Source organism: Oryctolagus cuniculus, chromosome 7 (assembly GCF_964237555.1).
Source record: "Oryctolagus cuniculus chromosome 7, mOryCun1.1, whole genome shotgun sequence".
Lineage (NCBI taxonomy): Eukaryota > Metazoa > Chordata > Mammalia > Lagomorpha > Leporidae > Oryctolagus > Oryctolagus cuniculus.
The window spans coordinates 122,489,592-122,508,502 of record NC_091438.1 but is presented as its reverse complement, the minus strand read 5'-3'; the positions used below and the strand labels follow the sequence as shown (position 1 = coordinate 122,508,502).

Genomic DNA, 18,911 nt, shown 5'->3' with positions numbered 1-18,911 from the left:
CTACACATGTGCTACATCTATACCTAAGTATTGCTTCTTGGTGGGTGCTAATGTAATGATAGTGTGTTTCATTATTTCAAATCCTAGTTGTTAATTGCTGGTATATGGGAAAGTGACTGTTTTTTATATTAATTTTATATCCTGCAACTTTTCCATAATTGTTTACTAGTTCTAGGAAGGCTTGTTTTTTTTTTCTTTTGTCAGTTCTTTCAGATTTATTGCATAGGTAATCATGTCATCTGTGAATACTATTTTATTTCTTCCTTCCGAATCTTATACCTTTTCTTGTCTTGTTTGGATTTCCACTACAGCACTGAAAACAGGGTGAGAGGGGGACACACTTGCCTTGTTGCTCATTTTAACAGAAAAGCTTCTAGTGTCTCATCCTTAACTATGATGTACTTGCAGTTTTTTGTAGATGATCTTTTTATTATTATTATTATTGCACTCCTTTATTACTCTGATCTGGAAAAAAGATTTGGTTCAGTTATGCTCAAAATGAATACTGGGCCCCCGTGGCAGGGCCAAGCAACTGGAAAATATGATTCAGAATCAGACAGCAAAAGACAAACTTGGATCAAAGAGGCATTTCACTGCTACAAAACAAGGCAGGGAAAGGCTCTTAAGACACATACCAAGAGGCACTCCTCCCCCTTAGAGGCCAGGCTTACCCCTTATTGATGTGATAAATGGGTAATTTTCTGGTGACCACAGGAGGGACTTTGAACTGCCACTAAGCACCCCAGAAGGGCTATTGTTTACTATCAGTTTTTATATATATATATAAATACATATTTATATATTATATATATATGATTCATTTATATGTATATAAATGGTGGTGGTTTGTGTAAGCCACCATGCAGGTTACATTCACCTGCCACCGGAATGACTAGACACCCCCCCACACACACACACCCACACCTCCCGCCCACAGTGAACTGACTGCAGAAGCACACAGGACAGGCTCCTGGGAACACAGCAGACTCTCCTTATTGGTCAGGACTTAGCATGGTTCCTCCCTTTCCCTATTTTAGCAGGCCGTTAGTATATAGGGCACTATCACACATGGGCATTTAGATCTCTCAACTCTATTGGAAGAGGACCCTTCCCTCTGCTTGGACTGAGAGCCAGTACCCCAGGGTTGCTGTCCTAAGTAGATTCTGTGAAGGGAGTGGTGCAGGAGGCAAAATGGCTAAAAAGAATGCAGGAGCCACCAGTGCCCACCTGCAGCTACAACCTAAGGTGCCTACAGATGTGATCAGTGTGACATGCGCAGGGGTCAGGTGCAGAGGAATGAGCAGGTGGGAAGGGTGGTCCTGGGGATAGTGCTCTGCCTGCTCCCCTGCATTTCTTGACCTTGACCTGGGCAGGCACAGCTTCCATGGCTTTATGCATGGTCTCTTCATCCCCCAGGAACTGCATGGGCTTGTTGGGCTCCAAGTTCTCATCCAATTCATGGGCAATGGGAATACCAATGGAGGTTCAGCTCCACAGTAGCCTCTTCAGAGACCCTCTAGATGCTTGGCAATGCCCCAGAGGCTGTTGCCATGGCTGCAACCAGTACCCATTTCTCCTCCTTGATCTGGGGACAGGATTTTTCATTCCAGAAAGGCAGGGCTCTGGCTACAGTGTCCATCAGACTCTCACAGGAGGGCAGCTGATGCACAGTGAGGTCTGCATACCTGTGATCCTCACTGATGTTCCTGCAGAAGTGGTGGTCAGGCTCCGAGGTGGGTGGAGAGACATCAAAGGAGCACCCCCAGATCTTCCCCTGGGCCTCACCTTGGTAGCCGGCAGTTTCTGCTTTATTGAGGCCAGTCAGGCCCTCATAGTGCTGCTCACTGAGGCTACAAGTCCTCACAACCGCAGCCACATCTGGTCAGTGGCAGTGGCATCCATCACCGTCCAGAGGGTCTGGATGGTTCTTTTCTGCACCGAGGCAAAGCAGATGTCAAGTTCATAGCCACTGTCTCGCAGGGCCTGCCTGCAGCGCCTGGCCTCCTTGTGGCCAGCACGGCTCAGGTCGGTGTCGTACCAGCCACTGAAGCAGTTCTCCAGGTTCCAGGTGCTCTTGCCACGCTATATCAGCGTCAGCTTGTAGCCGGCCATTGGTGGCAAGGCAGAGATGTGGCAACAACTCTTTGCAGATGTTCTTTAACAAGCTGAGAAAGCTGCATTCTATTCCTAGTTTTCTGGGAGTTTTCTTTAATATCATAAATGGGTGTTAGATTTTGTCAAATGCTTTTCCATATCTACAGATGAGATCATAATTTTTCTTCTTTAGCCTATTGATGTGATGACTCACAGTTGATTTCCTAACATTGAGCCAGCATTCTGTACCTGTGATGGATTCCACTTAGTCACAATGTAAACAAACTTCTCAATATTTTAAAGTTTTTCTTATGGACATTTTCAAAAACATACAAAAATAGAGCAAATGATGATCCTGCACATAACCATCTCCCAGCCTCATTGGCTACCAACCCCTAGCCAGTCTTTTCAATTTTTATTATTTATTTCTATTATTTATTCAGAAGGCAGAGAGACAGACAGATATTCCATCCACTATATCACTTCCTAAATGTCCACAACAGCAAGGGCTGGGCGAGGCCAAAGCCAGGAGTCAGAAACTCCATCTAGTTCTCCCACATGAATGGCAGGGACCCAAGTACTTGAGCCATTAGCAAGAAACTGGATCAGAAGCAGAGATGAGACTCAAACTCAGGCATTCCAGTATGGAATGCAGGCATCCCAGCATCTTAACTACTGTGCCATCTTGATTAATCTGCATTCCTACCCACCCCACCACCCAACTCCTGAGATGTTGTGGGGCTTTTACTTTTTTAAGGTTCATTCACTTATTTGAAAGGAATGTTACAGAGAGAGAAGGATGGAGTGGAGGGTGGGAGAGATATCTTCTATCAATTGGTTCACTCCCCAAATGGCTGAAATGACCAGGGCGGGCCAGGTTGAAGGCAGGAGCCTGGAACTCCCTCTGGATCTCCTACATGGGTGCAGGGGCCCAAGCACTTGGATCATCTTCTGTTGATTTCCCAGATACATTAGCAGGGAGCTTAATCAGAAGTGCTGCAGCCATGACTCAAACCTGTGCTTATATAGAATGCCAGCATTGCTTGCTGTGGCTTAACCTGCTGTGCCATGATGCCAGCCCCTGGTATGTTTTTTAAATCAACTTCTATTCATTTCATCCATAAATATTTCAACATGTATCTCTAAAAAGTAAGGACTCATTCTCAGTTTTAAACAAATACCCTTAATCCACCTTAAAATTTTAAGATTATTAATATTATTAAAAATGCAGCCAGCACCAACAGTATTTTCAATGTTGGTATACAAAGTGCATACAGAAAGTGTGCTAATTACGCATGTACAGTCTGCTGAATTTTCTTTTTTTTCCCAGAAACCTTTTATTTAAGGTATACAAACTTTATGCATTTCATAAATACAACTTTAGGAACACAGTAATTCTTCCCACCATACCCACCCTCCCACCTGCACTCTCACCCTTCTTCCTCTTCCCTCTCCCATTCCCATTCTTATTTTTTACTAAGATTTATTTTCAATTAATGTTGTTAAGTCTATACTAAGTAAATAGTTCATCAAATAATATGGAAAAAAAACTGTTCCTCAACAGTCGAGACAAGGGCTGCTCAAAGTCATCGCATCTCAAAGTATCAATTTCAGCCGGTGCCGTGGCTCACTTGGCTAATCCTCTGCCTGTGGAGCCAGCACCCTGGGTTCTAGTCCCAGTTGGGGTGCCGGATTCTGTCCCAGTTGCTCCTCTTCCAGCCCAGCCTCTGCTGTGGCCCCAGGAAAGCAGTGAAGGATGGCCCAAGTGCTTGGACCCTGCACCTGCGTGGGAGACCAGGAGGAAGCACCTGGCTTCTGGCTTCGGATCGGCACAACGCACCAGCCATAGTGGCCATTTGGGGGTGAACCAAAGAAAGACCTTTCTCTCTCTGTCTCTTTCTCTCTCACTGTCTAACTCTGCCTATCAAAACAACAACAACAAAAAAGTATCAATTTCACTTCTATAGATTACCTTTTTTTTTTTTTTTTTTTTTTTACAGGCAGAGTAGACAGTGAGAGAGAGAGACAGAGAGAAAGGTCTTCCTTTGCCGTTGGTTCACCATCCAATGGCTGCCGCAGCCCCAGTGCACCGCACTGATCTGAAGACAGGAGTCAGGTACTTATCCTGGTCTCCCATGGAGTGCAGGGCCCAAGGACTTGGGCCATCCTCCACTGCACTCCCAGGCCACAGCAGAGAGCTGGCCTGGAAGAGGGGCAACTGGGACAGAATCCGGCACCCTGACCGGGACTAGAACCCGGTGTGCCGGCGCCGCAAGGCGGAGGATTAGCCTAGTGAGCCATGGCGCCGGCCCTATAGATTACCTTGTAAGGTGTTCCATTAGTTGTCACAGGTCAGGGAGAACATATGCGTTTTGTCCTTTTGGGACTGGCTTATTTCAGTAAGTATGATGTTTTCCAGATTCATCCATTTTGTTGCAAATGACAGGATTTCATTTTTTAACCACTGTGTAGTATTCCATGGTATACATATCCCATAATTTCTTTATCAAGTCTTCAGCTGATGGACATCTGGGTTGATTCCATATCTTAGCTATTACGAATTGAGCTGCAATAAACATGGGGTACAGATAACTCTTTCATATGCTGATTTCATTTCCCTTGGGTAAATATCCAGGAGTGGGATGGCTGGGTCATATGGTAGGTCTATATTCAGATTTCTGAGGTAACTCAATACTGTCTTCCACAGTGGCTGCACCAGTTTACATTCCCACCAACAGTGGATTTGGTTAGCTTTTCCCCACATTCTCGCCAGCATTTGTTGCTTGTTGATTTCTGTATGAGAGTCATTTTAATGAGGATGAGGTGAAACTTCACATAGTTTTGATTTGCATTTCCCTGATGGCTAGTTATCCTGAACATTTTTTCAAGTGTTTGTTGGCCATTTGGATTTCCTCTTTTGAAAAATATCTGTTTAAGTTCTTTGCCCATTTCTTTTTTTTTTTAAAGATTTATTTATTTATTTGAAAGTCAGAGTTACACAGAGAGAGGAGAGGCAGAGAGAGAGAAAGAGAGAGGTCCTCCGTCTGATGATTCACTCCCCAGATGGCCACAATGGCCAGAGCTGTGCTGATCTGAAGCCAGGAGCCAGGAGCTTCTTCCTGGTCTCCCACATGGGTGCAGGGGCCCAAGGACTTGGTTCATGTTGTACTGCTTTCCTGGGTCATAGCAGAGAGCTGGACAGGAAGTGGAGCAGCCGGGTCTGAACCAGCGCCCATATGTGATGCCAGCACTTCAGGCCAGGGCTTTAACCCACTGTGCCACAGCGCCGGCCCCCTTTGCCCATTTCTTAACTGGGTTGTTTATTTTGTTGTTGTTGAGCTTCTTGATCTCTTTATATATTCTGGTTATTAATCCTTGATCAGTTTGCAAATAAAGCCTTCCATTCTGTCAGTTGCCTCTTCACTTTCCTGAATATTTCCTTTGCAGTACAGAAGCCTCTCAGTTTGATGTAATCCCATCTGTTAATTTTGGCTTTGATTGCCCATGCCTGTGGGGTCTTTTCTAAGAACTCTTTGCCTATGTCAATGTCTTACAGGCTTCCCCCAATGTTCTCCAATAATCTGATGGTGTCAGATTATTATTAGGTATTATTAGGTCACAGATTTAGGTCTTTGATCCATTTTGAGTGGGTTTTTGTGTAAGGTGTAAGGTAGGGATCTTGCTTCATACTTGCGCATGTGGAGATCCAGTTTTTCCAGCACCATTTGTTGAAGAGACTGTCCTTGCTCCAGAAATTGATTTAAGTGCCTTTGTCAAAGATAAGTTGTAGACATGTGAGTTGATTTCTGGAGTTCCTATTCTGTTCCATTGGTCAATCATCTGTTTTTTTTGCTTTGTTTTGTTTTGTTTTACCAATACCAGTCTGTTTTGATTATAACTGCCCTATTATGTCTTGAAATCTGGTATTGTGATGCCTCTGGCTTTGTTTTTGGTGTATAAGACTGCTTTAGCTATTCAGGGTCTCTTGTGTTTCCATATGAATTTCAGCATTGTTTTTTCTACATCTGATAAGAATGTCCTTGATATTTTATTTGGTATCACATTGAATCTGTAAATTGCTTTTAGTAGTATGGACATTTTGATGATATTGATTCTTCCAATACCTGAACATGGGAGATTTTTTCCTTTTTTTGTGTCTTCTTCCATTTCTTTCTTTAATGTTTTATAATTCTCATTGTAGAGATCTTTGATGTCCTTGGTTAAGTTTATTCCAAGGTATCTGATTTTTTTGTAGCTATTGTGGAGTGGGATTGATCTTAGAAGTTCTTCCTCAGCGATGGCATTGTCTGTGTATACAAAGGCTATTGATTTTTGTGTGTTGATTTTATATCCTGCCATTTACCAAACTCTTCTATGAGTTCCAATAGTCCCTTAGTGGAATCTTTTGTATCCCCTATATATAGAAACATGCCATCTGCAATAGGGATAATTTGACTTCCTCCTTTCCAATTCGTATCCCTTCGGTTTCCTTTTCTTGCCTAATGGCTCTGGCTAAAATTTCCAGGACTATATTGAATTGAGAGTAGACAGCCTTGTCTGGTACCAGATCTCAGTGGGAATGCTTCTAACTTTTCCCCATTCAATAGGATGCTGGCTGTGGGTTTGTCATAAATTGCCTTGATTGTGTTGAGGAATGTTCCATCTATACCCAATTTGCTCAAAGTTTTCATCATGAAAGGATGTTGTATTTTGTCAAATGATTCATCTGCATCTATTGAGATAATCATATAGTTTGTGTTCTTTAGTTTGTTAATATTTTGTATTACATTGATTAATTTGTGAATGTTGAGCCATCCTTGCATATAGGGATAAATCCCACTTGGTCTGGGTGAATGATCTTCCTGATGTATTATTGGATTCAACTGGCTGGTATTTTGCTGAGGATTTTTGTGTCTGTGTTCATCAGGGAAATTGGTCTGTAGTTCCCTTTCTCTGTTGTATTTTTTTCAGGTTTAGGAATTAAGGTGATGCTGGCTTTATAAAAGGAGTTTGGTAGGATTCCCTCTCTTTCAATTGTTTTGAATATCTTGAGAAAAATGGAGTTAGTTCTTCTTTAAATGTTTGGTATAATTCAGTTCTTCTTTAAATGTCTGAAGCCATCCAGTCCTAGGCTTTTCTTTGTTGGATGGTCTTTATTACTAATTCAATTTCTGGCTTGGTTACTGGTCTATTCAGGTTTTCGATGTCTTCATGGCTCAATTTAGGTAGGTTGTATGTGTCCAGGAATCTACCTTTCTTCTCAGTTTCCCAATTTATTACCATACAGCTCTTTGTAGTAATTTCTGATGATCCTTTTTATTTCTGTGGTATCTGTTGTCACATTTCATTTTTCACCTCTAATTTTATTGATTTAGGTCTTCTCCCTCTTTTTTTTTGATTAGTTAGGCTAATTTGTTTATTTTTTAAAAACCAGCTCTTCATTTTACTGATCTTTTGTATTATTCTTTTGGTTTCAATTTTATTTCATCTCTAATTTTAATTATTTTTTCTCCTACAAGTTTTGAGTTTGATTTGCTATTGTTTTTCTAGGTCTTAGCTCATTTGTTTGGTGCCTTTACAATTTCTTGGTGTAGGCACCAACAGCCAAATCCTGCTATAACCAGCCATAGCCTTTTCTCTTAACACTGCTTTGGCTGTATCCCATAAGTTATAATATGTTGTATTATCATTGACATTCATTTCCAGAAATTTTTTGATTTCTCTTTTGATTTCTTCAATGACCACTGTTCATTCGGGAACACGTTGTTCAACTTCCATGTGTTTTCTGCTGAGTTTTCACAAGGCCCACCGCCTACCATCCAGACCAAAACACAAAACATAACATTATTCCAGAAGCCCACTTTACCCCAGAGTAATTACACCATGTTCAGAATACAAACCCGAGGTTTTTGGGGACACAGTCAAACAAGAGTAGAACCATCCCGGAGCTCCGTGATCCCCAAACACCTGCGACAGCCAGTGTTATACCCATAAAAGCTAGGAGCCAGGAACTCAGTCTAGGTCTCCCACATGGGTGGCAGAGACCCAACCACCTGATGAGTTGCCGCCCAGGGTTTACATCAGCAGGAAGCTGGAATCGGGAACCAGAGCTGGGTGTCAACCCTCGGCTCTCAGATACAGGCATCCTAACCAGCATCTTAACTGCTAGGTTGAACACCCAGTGATACTCTTTGTATCATTTCACCTTCACTCTGACCTTGTGAGGTTGGCACAAGAGGCAGTTCACTTTCTCCCCCATTTTATGTATCAAGAAATTGAGGCTTGGAGAAATGATATGATGTGCCCCAGTGGAGAAAAAGGGAGGCAATTGCTTGTGTTGGGAGCTTAGCATGATGTATGTCATGTAAACCTCACAGCACCCCTAAAAGGAAGCTGAGGTCCAGGGAGATTGAGCAACTTAGCCAGATTGCACAGCTGATAAGTGGCAGAAACCAGGATATGAATCCAGCACCACTCACCCTCCCCTGGGCCACCCCTCCTGTTGAATCTGAGACAGAGTCTCTCTCACACTCACAGTGGCCACTCAGCCCCTTGCATTCAGCTTTAACCCAATTCATGTCCATTCAACTTTAACCCAACACAGTCACCAAGCATCCTAGCGTGGCACAGAACTACAGCAGTAATTCCTACGGTCCAGCACAAGGCCTTTCCCAGGGCACTGAGATTCACAGACCAGAAGGAAAATGAGCAACCTCTGAACTCCAGAGGCAGGGAGGCAGGGAGAAGAGAGTGTCTCTAGAGCACCGAGAGACAATCGGTCGTCTCTGATGCCCTCCGTCCCTCTCCCTCCCCCCACCCCCCTCCCACTGGCAAGCTCCCTGGTCCCCAGTGCCTTCAACAAGTGAATGGGTAAAAGTTAAGGCCGAGCCCCAAAAGACAAAGGAGAACAGTGGACATCAAAGTCACTCCCGCACCAGGCAGCGGGCACCGCCTCCCAGACCAGTGCCAGCTGGGAGACCCCAGTCACTGCGATTCTCTCAGCTTCTCATCACCAGCGACCTGTGACCAGTGCTACAGAAAACCAGAGCGGGGCACAAACGGAGAGAACTGGAAGACGGGCAGGTGGAGGAGCAGGTCAGCCAGCGGTGGGTAACGGCTCTTAATTCAAACCACCTCTGATTTTCTGCCTTGTCGTCGCTTGCAATTTCTCTTTTCCCTCTTCCCCGTTCCCAGCTGAACAATTATTTCCAAATTAGTGGCCCATTCTGGCTTTATCATACAGTAAATCCGTGGGCAGCCCACTTCTCTAGTGGGAGACACCAAATCAGTGAGTGCCCTGAAATGGACCCCCTCTTCCAGAACAAAGGGAGCTTGGGGGCGTGACCTTCAGTAAGGCATTTGACCTCTGAGGTCATCAGCTTCCTCATCTCTAAAGCGGGAATAGAGAAAGATTGATGTGCAAAGCGTCTACAGAGCCAGGCACACACTAAGTGCTTAATAAATGCCATGGAGCAGGGAAGGTTTCCTCTGCCAAGGAGCAGACTGTCCTGGCAGGCATTCTCAGGGGGAGGGGTTTGGGGAGAGGGGCAGTGTAGTGCAGGAGCAGGCCACGAGGGAGAGAGGGGGAGGCCAGGGGAGCCAGCCGGGCCCAGCTCACTCCTGCGGAGCAGGGCGAGGGGCGGTGTGGGCAGCCAGCCCCAAAGTCACAGGCAGTATCATCTGCAGCTGGGGCTCCAGGAGAGGCGGGGACCCCGGTCACAGGCGCGTGACCGCGGCAGGCGGCTCATGCCCCACCGACTGAAAGCTGAGTTCGACTCAGGAAGGGGCAGGCTGGACCTGCACGTTGGGGACATCATGCCCAGTTGGGGGCTGAGGGAGACCATGGAAGTGGTCTATTGCGGGTGGAAGATAGTGGGGAGATGATGGGAGAGAGTCTGCTGGCAAAGGTTCCCATCTGCCTTGCTACTGTTCAAACTTCCATGACCTCTGATTCCTCGCAACTCCTAAAGAGAATCTGAAGGCATGAGAATTTTTTCCAGTGCAGAAATAGATACACCCTGGGATTGTAACGGCTTAACGCAATGGAAATGTAGTTCCTGCTCCCGTTCCTGCTCAGACATCCTTCCACGTGCTCATTCAGGGACCCAGGCTCTTTCCATATCGTGGCTCCGCCAGCCAACAGGTCTTTGGTGTGCTCGTCATCTGTCCAGAGATGGAGAAAGAGCATGGAGGATTCCCCGGGTGTCTCAGCGCCAGGTCTGATGGTGGCCTGCACTCACTTCCACCCACCTGCGTTGACCACAGCTCAGCCCCACTTTCCTGTCCAGGAGACTGCGAAAGAGTCTGTGTGCCCAGCGGGAGAGGGCAATGGGTGTGACGGACAACCAGCCGGTGCCTGACACTTCAGATCACCCTTGACACTTGGAATCACAGAACTTTAGAACTAAGAGAACTTTAAAAATATATCATCTGGAACTTCCAAAACTCAAAGTTATAGAGTCCAAAAATAGTCTAGTGCCAGACCCTGAAGAGCGAGTCACAGACCCGCCCATTTCCCCTGTAGGCCGCCAGTTACCTGAGGACAGGGAGTGCATCTTCTGCCCCCCACACACACACCGCGTGCAGTGACAGCAGCATCGGTGGTAGGTGTAGAAAGGGGCATGGTGCCTACCATGCACCAGGCACTCTTCTAAGCACTGTGAATATTTTAATTCCTTCAAGAGCCCCATGCTACTAGTCCATGCTATTATCCCCAGTTAACAGATGAGAAAACTGAGGCAGAGAGGTTAAGCACCCTCCAGAGCGTCAGGTGTTGAATGAACATGAATTGCCATCCCCATCTGCCTCTTTTCCCTTTCCTTCATCCTTCAGTTGCAAGAGAAAGACAGTGTGAGTTGTCAGGCATGACTGGAACAGGGAAGAGACGCACAGATGGAGAACAACGCCCTTTGTCGTTTGCTCCCCAAACTTCACAGACACCACAAGAGGAAAGTCAGTCTCGGGGCGGGGCGGGGAGCTCTGGCAGGGCTTCCCCCTTCCCGGGCTCGCTGCATCTAATGAACAATCAACCAAACGCCCGGCACAGTCCCCTTCTACATCTGTAACATGCTGACAGTCTCCAAATGCCAGCCTCCGCCTGTGTGTCAGTGAAATGTCACTGGCGACATCTGATGCAATTCGGAGATGAAAGTAAATCCGATATTATCGCTGACTAAACAACCACAGGGCAGTCAGAGGGCCCTGGGCCCCAGAGCAGGAAGCAGAGAGTAGGCAGCTCCTCCCCAAGCCCCAGCTGCCTACGGGCAGGAAACCAGCTTGCCTGCCTGCTTCTGTGTGTTGCGGAGAGTGGTCCCCAGACCACCCGGTTGGGAGCAGGAGCTGCATCCCGTCACTGAGCCCCAGTGGCTTCACCTGTTAAAGAAGCCCCAGGGAAGCACGGATGTCCTGTGGTGTGCAGTCGTTCATCAGCCAGCCTCGAGTCACTGCGCGGCTAGTGTGTGACAGCTGGGTTCCGGGTGCTGGGGATGCAGCACTCCCTTGGTTGTCCTGTCCCCCCCTGGAGTCTGTAGGCTGCATAAGGGAGGCATCTTGTCCACCTTGGTACCCTTGCCTGGCCCATATCGACTCCAATACGTGTCCATGGGATGAAGGCACAAGGGTACCTGTCTGTCCGCCCATGGCCCAGGAGCTTCTCGGGGGCTGTGTAGGCCTCAAGGGCAGGGAACAGGTGTCACTTGTCTCCTGGTGCCCAGTTTCCATCAGAGCAATGACAATCACGATGCAGATTGGAGCATCAGCATCGTAGACAAGGAACTGCTGAGGGAGGCTTCAGCTACAGGAGATGGAAAAGACAGGACTACGAAACACAATACTCGCACGTGATGCTGGGCTGGATGACAATTGGAGGGAGAAAATGCACTACAGGGCATTACTGGGTCAATGGACAAAACTGAAATTGAGTCAGAATTCATGAAAGCGTTTCTATTGCTGCTAGAACAAATGACCACAAAGATAGTGCCTTAGAACACACACCTCTGTCTGGGATGAGGCTACACTGGGGAGGCCAGCCTTCTGTCTGCCACAGAATGTTGTCTCAGCGCTACATGTCCTGCAGGTGGTGCCAGCCCCGTGCTCACGCCGGGAAACGGCCTTCTCTGAATGCCTGCACGGACGCGCTCAGGGCAGAGGGCCGCATGCGTGCAGCTTTGTCTCAGAGCAGCTCAGGAACAGCAACGCTGTGTACGCAGAGGGGGAACGTGGTGACTTCCAGCAGGCGACTGCAGTGGAAGGGAGCTCTCTACACCTGGCAAGTCTGGAAATGTGAAATAATTTCTTTTAAAAAAGATTTATTTGAAAGGCAGAGTTGGAGAGAAAGAGAGAGAGAGAGAGAGAGAGAGAGAGAGGTCTTCCATCCACTGGTTCACTCCCTAATTAGCCACAATGGCCGGAGCTGCGCCAGTCTGAAGCCAGGAGTTTCCTCCAGGTCTTCCATGTGGGTGCAGAGGCCCAAGCACTTGGGCCATCTCCTGCTTCTTTCCCAGGCCCTAGCAGAGAGCTGGATCGGAAGTGGCACAGCCAGGACCTGAATCGGTACCCATATGGCATGCTGTTTGTGGCCTGCACCGGCTTTACCCGCTACGCCACAGTGCCGGCCCGGGATAATTTCTCAAGTGTGTGTGCGCACATGTGGAGTCTCAGTACACGGGGCTGCCAAGAGCTGGGAGAAAGTCTTTCCTGTGCTTGTTTCTGTCTGACCATCTGAGCAGAGCTCCCCAGGGATCCACACTGCAGACAGGAGAAACCCTATGTCACCATGTCCATCACTGGCATCCAGGCTCCTCCCTGACCTCCAGCCTCCTCCTCTGACAGCCGCCTCTTCATCTCCCACCATCATCTCTCGAAACCGCCTCACACCAACTGCTCCCTTTATAAGTGATTGTAGCCTCTGGTCACAGGCGCGTCCTGCATCATTTCTCTCAATCCCGACAGCAGCCCTGCAAGTCAGGTACCAGTATTTTCCCTTACAAATAATGAGCAAGAGGCTCAGAGAGGCTAAGTGGCTTGCTTAAGTGGACACAGCAAGATCCAGACTTTAAATCAGATCTGATTCCAAAGCCAGTGCACGCACTGCACTGCCCCACCCTCCAAGAACTAACAAACATTTCCTAAGCCCGCACTCCGCACTCCACGCTGGGCTCTGTGCCAGTCACCAGGCACAGATGCAGTGAAGCCCCGCCCCCAACCCCAGGAGGGTGGCTCTGGCCCGGGAGACAGGACCGGGGCGGAGGCGAGGGTCGGCGGCGTCAGGGACCTGACGCTGAAGCTCCTTCTAAACCGAGTGGTCCTGTAACTAGAGGTGAGACGTCCTTCCTCAGCCCCCAGATCTGGGAGCCGGCGTGGCCCGGCTTCTGCCACTCTGGGCTGGGGCGTTTGGCTGACATTGTCTGTGTTAGTCAAGGCTCTGCTGCCCTCTCGTGGTCACTATGGAGATGACGGGCACGGGGCCTCGTCCAGGGATGGAAGGCGGCGCACGCCTCGCCTCACTCTCGCCCTAGCCGGGAATCCGCACCGCTTCCCAGGCTGCCAGGTGGAGCGGCCTGGATTGGAGGTCCCAGTCTAGCAGGCGTCATCAATGTGATTCACCAGGGGAGATGCTCAGCTTCGCTCAGATCCAAAACTGTGCCCCTCCATTAACCCCCGACCGAGCCCGGGTCTGAGCCTGGCCTTGTCCACAGACAGTTCTGACTTTGGCTGTCTGGCTGTCTTGACCAAGGCGATCCTCAGACCCCGCTGGAGCTCTGCCCTTCCCCTCCTGGGCCGCTCCCCAGGAGCACTTCTGCCGCACCCGGCACCCCAGGTTTCCAGAGCGCCTCTGCTTCTCCTTGTCCCCCACCCCCCTCACCCCCTGTGACCCACGCCCGAGTCCCGGCACCACCCCACCAAGGACCTGCTCCTGCTCTGGGCTTCCGGGCTGGCCATCCCGGCCGCAGCTGTGCCCCACAGGAGCCCGGCAGCCTCACAGTCCCTCCTGCTCGCCTCTCACTCCCCCTCGCACATCACAAACCTCTCCTCCAGCTTCTGTCCAAGTCCAACCTGCGCCCTCCCAGGGATCCCACCATCGGTGCGCTGGCCTTGGCATGGGGAACAGGTCCCCCAGTCTACAACGCCTTCAAGTCTCTCCAGCCCTAAAGGCAATGAGCCTCCCTCAACCGGGTCCCCCTTGAACTAGCACCAGTCACCTCTTCACAGCCAAGCATGTTCTCACTCCGCAAACTTCTTTTGTTTTGTTTTTTGGAGACAATGGAGAGAGAGAGACAGAGGAAAGCTCTCATCTGCTGGTTCACTCCCCCCGAAAGCCTTCAATGGCCTGGGCTGGGCCAGGAGAAGCCAGGAGCAAGGGACTCAATCCAGATCTCCCACATGGTTGGCTGGCGGGAGCCCAACTACTTGAGCCATCACCTGCCGCCTCCCTGGGTGCATGGTCGAGGGAAGCTGGAATCAGGAGCAGAGCCAGAACTCCGGCCCAGGCACTCTGATACAGGATGCAGGCATCCCAAGTGGCACCTTAGTCACTGTGCCGATCGCCCGCCCCCGCCACCAGGCTCCACCTGCACCCTCCCAGCACTGCCCTCCCCAAGGTCCCCAAGCATCCATCACTCCCTGCCCAGCTGTGCCTGCAGCCACCGCTCCTGGTTTTGCTCCTACTCTTTAGGCTGTTCCTCCTCTGTCTGCTTTCAAGCCACCCTTCCCCTACCTGTGTGGGGGTGACCATGCTGGTGGCCCCAGCCTCCATCCTAGGCCCCTGCTCTTCTCTCTCCACTCACTCTCCTTTGGAGATCTTGGTTATTTGCATGTCAGCTGGCATTCTTTGTTATAAGTACCAAATTCTACTGGAGTCAGCTGAAAATAGATTATAAGGATGTAGGGGATCACAAAGTCCCAAGGCAGATGATCTCAGGATGTGACTGGAACCAGGGAGCCTGTTGGTCTTCCTGCTTTTCTCTGAGTATCTACTTCATTTTTCTCTTTATTTCCCAATCCTCATGACTCCCAAATTTACCCCTCAATTCATAATATTAGCCAAATTTAACAAGAATCTTTGAGTCTCAATTCCAAGTTCAAAGAGAAAGACCCTGATTGGCCAACCAACAAGTACCCTCCCTACTCCTCAGCCAATCAACAACAGGCAGAAGCTGGGGTTTCTGAAGAAGATGTCAGTTCTATGGCAACCAAGGGGATGGGTCAGGGTGAGACACACAGGTGCAGAAAGACAGGATGAGACATACAAGTCCAGAAAGGCAGATACACTGGGCAGACAGAGCGCTGGTGACATAGGTAGGGAGTGGAAAGGTGGGATTTAAAAATGGATCTGTCCAAATGCAATGCCAGGGCTCTTTCCACATGCTGTTCCTCACAGATGATATCTGCTTGTTTGTAATGTATTCATCCATCACTTACTGGAGCAGACTGAGGGCTGAGTTCTGAAGTTCCTCCCGCTGTGAACCACAGTTAGGGGGTCTATACAGGCTGTTGACAGATCACCATGATGTCACCTCCAGCTTCTGCTTGAACACTTCCAGGAATGGGGAACTCATTACATCAAAAGAAAGTCAAATCCATTATTGGTCAACTCCAGTTAGGAAGACGATCTCCAGGGTTTAGAGAGGAGCTCTGAGATTTAGCAGGTCCAAACCCTCACATTCTTCAGGCAAATAAATGACTCGGTCTTCAGGATGTGACCTACAAAGGCGGCAGCTTAAACACAGTAAGAATTCTGTTCCCTTCTTCCTGTGCAAGAAGTGCAGGAGTAGTCAGGGAATGACTGGTAGACTCTCCCCGGGAGAGGGAGCCAGGCCTCTTCCATCCAATTTCTCCAACATGTTTGGTTCCACTTCCAAGGATCCACCATGGTGCAGGGTGGCCACTGGTAGCAACTTTTATGCCCATGTTCTGGCCAAAGGGGAGAAGGCATACCAATCCCCTACCGGCATCTCAGCCAAGTTGCAAGCATCACTTTCATTTATTGCACGTTCACCAGAAGGTACTCATACGGTTGCCTGGAGCTACAAGGGAGAGTGGGAGCACGGTGTTGACTCAGGGCAACTCTATGTACAACAGCAAAATAAGAGTTTCTGAGCCCTGGGGACCAGAGGTCTCTCCTGTAGGAGTCCTTCCTTGTAGCTGCCTCCCATTCATCTCCTCTATTGGAAATGATGCTCTCTGAAGTCACTTAGCACAAAGCCATGCCCTTTTTCACCCAACAGCTGACGCCAACTCACACCAGATCACAAGAGCCATTTGTTAATATTTGGAAGAATTCTTCAAACCAGTTGTTCAACATTGCCACTACTAAGAATTATTATATATAAACTTACAATTAAATAAGCTACATGGAAAAACAAAGGTAATCAACACACACTCATAATACAATGCATAAGCTCCTGCGGCAACGCAGGCCAACCAGGTCTTCCTGGGGCAGGTGCTACGCACTGCCGCCCGTCCCCCTGCCGCACATCACGCCGCAGCTCCGAGCTGCACAGCAGGGAGGGGAGTTACAAGCACTCCAGGCTCAGGTCAGTGCTCTGTTGATTGCTAGACCAGGACTCAGCACACGGTGGCCAACAGGAGACTTTTGAATGTTGACCCAAGAGTGATTTTTGGTTTTTAAAAATGTTACAAAAATAGAACAAATGGGAACCTGCGAGACCCCAGGAAGCTCTCAAAGCCTAAGTGGTTAGCATCTGGCCCTTTACAGAAAGAGCGCGCAGCCCGGACATTAGAGAGAGATGGGGAAAATGTCAACGGTGCACGTCCTCTCACGTCAGGCCTCAGCTGCCACATCATAGCACGCACACGTTTGAGAGAATGTTTTTCAAGCATTTGAAGACTATGATCAAATGCACAAAAAAATCACTCACGTCTTTGACAAACAGGTGAAATTGCAGAATATGTGGGGCTGACGCTGAAAGAGGTTTATTAATGACTATAATTTGATGTTTGGGAAGCAGTTCTAATGTAAATCATATATCAGATTTAATGACAGCAGATTTAGGGAAAAGGAGCAGATTAGGATACAATTCTATTTGTCAAAATATGGTTAAATCACAACCATCAGCTACAGATACGAGTTTGGGGTTAAAAAAAAAAAACAGTGAAAGTGGGAAGGCAAATATTTGGCACAGCGGTTAAGATGCCACTTGGGACACTTGCAGGCCACAGCAGAGTGCCCGCACTCCAGCCCTGGCTCTGCTCCCAGTTCCAGCTTCCTGCTGATGCACACCCAGGGAGGCGGCAGGCGACGGCTCAGGTGGTTGGGTCCCTGCCCTGCCACCCATGTAGGAGGCCAGGACTGAGTTCCCCGCTCCCAGAGGCCTGGCCCAGCCCCAGCTATTGCAGGTTTTTAGGGAGTGAACCAACACATAGAAGATCTCTGTCTCTCTCTCTTTCAAATAAATTAACTATTTAAAAAACAACAGCAGGGGCCAGTGCTGTGGCAAGGTGTATAAAGCCACCACCTACAGCGCCGGCATCCCATCTGAGCACCAGTTCCAGTCCCAGCTGCTCCACTTCTGATCCAGCTCCTTGCTAATGCACCTAGAAAAACAGCGCAATTTTGCCCAAGTTCTTGGGCCCCTGCACCCACATGGACGCCCAGGTGAAGATCTTGGCCCTGCCTTGCAGCTATTTGGGGGGTGAACCAGAGGATGAAAGACCCCCCCCCTCTGCCTTTGCCTCTCCCTCTCTGTAACTCTGAGTTTCAAATAAAATAAATAAATCTTTAAAAAAACAACAACAGTGAAAGTTTGTGAATCAATTGGATATATAGAATATACAATAAAAGAGTAATGTATATCTTGTTATCTTAGGATTGTTGTTTCAAATCTGTAATAAACGCGTGTGTGCATAAGTCTCCCTTTTTGGAGAGCCAGTTGTTAAAACTTTGCCGGACAGTTCTTCAGGATCAGCGAACAGGCGGGCAGCTCCCAAGCCTTAGAGGCCCGGCTTGCCTGTGTCTGCAGACAGCCAGGCCCTCCATCTGTGGACCTGGCCTCCACTTGCTCTTTTTCTGGAACCCTCACCTTCCAGAATCCAGACCTCCGGTGTCTTTGCTTGCACATCGTCCATCTCTGCCTCTTTGCGTCATTTTTCTGGTTAGTTCCTCAGCTTTAGCTCCTAACTCCTCAATCGAATTTTTCATTTGTGCTCTCAAATATGTAACACCCTAGAGTTTCTTCTTCTTGACCTGTTAAGGCATCCTCTTCTGTAACAGAAGTAAAAGCTTCTCTTGGTTCACTAAAGATATTAGCGAGAGCAGACTGGATTTTTAAAAACATCCTCTCCCTCCTTCATCTCTGCTTCTGCCAAGTAACTTTTTAAAAAATGAAGTACAGCCGGCGCCGCGGCTCACCAGGCTAATCCTCCGCCTAGCGGCGCTGGCACACCGGGTTCTAGTCCCGGTTGGGGCGCCGGATTCTGTCCCGGTTGCCCCTCTTCCAGGCCAGCTCTCTGCTGTGGCCAGGGAGTGCAGTGGAGGATGGCCCAGGTGCTTGGGCCCTGCACCCCATGGGAGACCAGGAGAAGTACCTGGCTCCTGCCATCGGATCAGCGCGGCGCGCCGGCCGCGGCGGCCATTGGAGGGTGAACCAACGGCAAAGGAAGACCTTTCTCTCTGTCTCTCACTGTCCACTCTGCCTGTCAAAAAAAAAAAAAAAAAAAAAAAAGTACAGAGATACAAATAGACAGAAAAAGAGGGAGCTCCATCCTCTGGCTTACTCCCCAAATGCCAGATACGGCTGGTGTTGGATGAGGCCAAGGCCCAGAATTCAATCCAGGTCCCCCACGTGGATGTCGGGAAC

General features: G+C 48.5%; 1 pseudogene; it reads right to left on the bottom strand.

Annotated features, from left to right (window-relative positions):
- Positions 1–1,233: 1,233 nt before the first annotated feature.
- On the bottom strand, positions 1,234–2,112 carry LOC100352680 (phosphoglycerate mutase 1-like; annotated as a pseudogene).
- Positions 2,113–18,911: the final 16,799 nt, after the last annotated feature.